This window comes from Gavialis gangeticus, unplaced genomic scaffold (assembly GCF_001723915.1).
Source record: "Gavialis gangeticus isolate Ggan-Ray unplaced genomic scaffold, GavGan_comp1, whole genome shotgun sequence".
Lineage (NCBI taxonomy): Eukaryota > Metazoa > Chordata > Crocodylia > Gavialidae > Gavialis > Gavialis gangeticus.
The window spans coordinates 179,368,654-179,372,361 of record NW_017728992.1 but is presented as its reverse complement, the minus strand read 5'-3'; positions in this window follow the sequence as shown (position 1 = coordinate 179,372,361).

Sequence of the window (3,708 nt, the reverse complement as noted above, 5' to 3'; positions counted from 1 at the left end):
ATCCTCTGTCACAAGCTTGCCTCCCCCATTCAGTAAGGGACTCACACTTTCCCTGATCTTTCACTTGTTGCCAACATACTTGTAGAAACCCTTCTTGTTACCCTTCACATCCCTTGTTAGCTGCAACTTCAATAGTGCTTTGGCCTTCCTGACTTCAGCCCTTAATGCCCGAGCAATACTCTTACACTCCTCCTATGTTGTTTGTCCAAGTTTACACTTCTTACTAGCTTCCTTTTTGTGACTTAGTTTACTGAAGAGTTTCCTGCTAACCCAAGCTGGTCTTCTGCTATACTTGTTAGTCTTCCTGAGCATTGAGACGGTTTGTTCCTGCACTCAGTCTTCTTTAAAGTACAGCCAAGTCTCCTGGACTCCTCTCCCCCTCTGACTGGTTTCCCAAGGGGTCCTGCCCATGAGTTCCCTGACTGAGTCGAAGTCTGTTTTTCTCTAAATCCGGGGTCCTTACCGAGCTGTTCTCCATCCTTTCCTCAGGATCCTGAACTCAGTCATCTCATGGTCACTGCTGCCCAAGTTGCCGCACACTTTTAACAGTATAAGTGATTGGAAACCAATGTATAGCTATAAAAGAACAGACGTTCAGCACATAACACCTCTACGTTGAGTGGGTTCTAGAGCCAGCTCACACTGCTATAGAACCAGTTGCACTCACAGGAGTAGCAACTGCCTCCAGAGTGCAAACAGCCAGGGCAGGTAAGACTCCACTCCCACTTTCCCATCTCTCCCCCCAGTCCTCATCTCCAGTGGTCAATATAATCCCCCACCCCAGGCACTGAAGGAGCTTGCTATGCTTCTGCCAACTTTACCAAGTGGAATAAGGCTTCTTGTTGTGTTAGGCTACCAGCTGATGGTGTATGAGGTCTATTCAGCAACTGGTGTCTTCCCACAGTGCATTTCATACTCAGGTAGCACAGCTGCTGTGGTGGAGCCATGAAAAGCTGTTCCAAGTGCACAGGTCTGTATATACTTTGGTGGTTTGACCATGACAATTGCCAAAACTTCCTCCTGCCAAACTAGGAAAGCACAGAGGTAGCCAAGGCCTTGCAAGCCCACCACTTCCCCCCCACTAGATATTTTTCATTTCTGGGTTACTGGTTGGTTGGTTGGTTGGTTGGTTAAGCTGAAATATTTAATACAATTTTAAAGACTAGTGTAGACACTCCCCAACCATTTGTCCCCAGCTACAAATGCCTAGATGGAAAGACAGAAGGCTTAAACACACAGATGTCTCAAAGCTGGATGGGTTTAAGTCAGCATGGATGTGTATAAGTCAGCAGGCCTGGATGATCTTCATCCAAGGTTACTGAAGGAACTGGCCAGTGTCATAGCAGAGCCACTGGCATGGTTGTTTGAGCACTCGTGGTGCTCAGGTCAGGTCCCAGAGGAACAGGGCCAATGTGGTCCCTATTTTCAAGAAAGGGAGGAAGGAGGATCCAGGTAACTTTAGACTGGTTAGTCTCACCTCTATCCTTAGGAAAACCTTTGAAAAAATTATTAAGGATCACATTGGTGGTAGTCCAGTGGGAAAAATAATGCTGAAGGGGAACCAGCATGGATTCATGGCAGGTAGATCCTGCCTGACTAATCTTGTTTCTTTTTATGAACAGGTCACAAAATCCTTAGAAGCAGGAGTCAAGGTAGATGTCATTTACTTCAATTTTAAGAAGGCCTTTGATACAGTATCTCATCCTATTCTCACAAATAAACTGAGTGGCTGTGACATAGATGATTACATGGTCAGGTGGGTGGCAAATTGGCTTAGGGGTCACACCCAGATAGTGGTGAAGGATAGGTTGGTATCGACCTGGAAAGATGTGGGCAGTGGAGTCCCACAAGGCTCGGTCCTTGGACCTGTGCTGTTCAATGTCTTAATCAGTGACTTGGATGAGGGTGTGGAAAGCACTCTGTCCAAATTTGCAGATGATACCAAATTATGGGGTAAAGTTAACTCACTAGAGGGTAGGGAATGAATTCAGGTGGATCCGGATATGTTGGAAAAGTGGGCAGAACAGAATAGGATGCAGTTCAACAAAGACAAGTGCAAAGTGCTGCACCTAGGAAGAAGGAATCACCAGCACACTTACAGGCTGGGGGATGACCTTCTCAGCAGCACAGCAACAGAAAGAGATCTCGGAGTCATTGCTGACTCCAAGATGAACACGAATTGTCAATGTGACAAAGCGATTAGTAAAGCTAACCGCACATTATCATGCATTAGCAGGTGCATGATGAACAGGTCCAGGGAGGTGATACTTCCCCTCTATGCAGCATTGGTACGGCCACAGCTGGAGTAATTTGTCCAGTTTTGGGTGCCACACTTCAAGAGGGATGTGGACAACCTCGAGAGGGTTCAGAGTAGGGCCACTTGTATGTTTAGGGGCCTGCAGGCAAAGCCCTATGAGGAGAGATTAAGGGACCTGGATCTCTTCAGCCCCCGCAAGAGAAGGCTGAAAGGTGATTTTGTGGCCGTCTACAAATTCATAGGGGGGGCAGCAAGGAATAGGAGATGCTCTGTTTACCAGGGCACCCCTTTGAGTAACTAGGAACAGCGGCCCCAAACTGACAGAGAGCAGATTTAGGTTAGATGTCAGAAAGAACTTCTTTACAGTAAGGGCTGCCAGAATATGGCATGGGGGTCTTTAAGAGGAGGCTGGACATGCATCTGGCTGTGGTCATCCAACCCCAGTTCTCTTTCCTGCTCAATGATCTACTGAGGTCCCTTCTGACCCAAACATCTATGAACCTATGAAGAGTCTGTCTGCACAAAGACACATGGTGTGCTTTAATGAGGTTTAAAACCCTGGCTTCTGTGAATAAGCTGAGTAATACAAGCCTAGGTACTTAGCATATTAATAAAGCTCCTAGTTAATTTTAACTGGAGAAAAATATGTGTGGTTTTATATGTGATGATATACCTCACCATCTGCACCCCTCTTTTCAAAAGTCTAGATTTGGTATATAGGTATAGGTATATAAAGGCTGCAGTTTGCTGCTGCCAGCCCAAGAGGAAACATTACCTAGATGATCTGCAGCAGAAACATCAGAAGGCAAAAGCAGGAGGCTCTTGGTCCTGATTATGACTTAAACTGCACCCTACCAGGGACAGGTGGCCTGGTGGGGCTCCTGGTGGTGTGGGAGCTCCAAGAAAATGCAAAGCCAGTTACCACCCTGGTGGAAGTCGGGTCAGGGCACCTAACCTTCTTTGGGTGGGTTACTGGGAGAGAGAGAAAGGAGAGTGGGGGCCAAGCATGCTGAAAGAGCAGCACCTGAGCCCCAGGGGGTGTGAGACCCTGGTCCTGGGGGAGGGCGGAGTAAGGCCAGGCATGGGATCAAAGGGAGTGTTTGATCCCATGCCTGGCAGAGTGGGTGGAGTAACATTGCCCTGGGAAGGGGCGGAGTCGTGGGGTCCACACAGTAGGGTCAAACAGGAGATTTGGCCTAAAGGATTGTGCATGAGGGGGCTGAGTAGGGCCAAAGACAGATTAGGCTTGAAGGATAGCACAAGGGCCAGCCCCATAAGTAACCAGTTGTAGAGAGGATGATGAGACCCCAGGAGGGGGGAGTAGGCCAAGGTATGTTTTTGGATGCCTGAGGCCATAGTTGGGTCTGAGGCTGAATAGTGGGGCTCAGCCAAGAAGCTAGGGGCTAGTCCTGACCCTGGTAAGTCCTCCACTGAGGGGAGGCTGAGTGGGC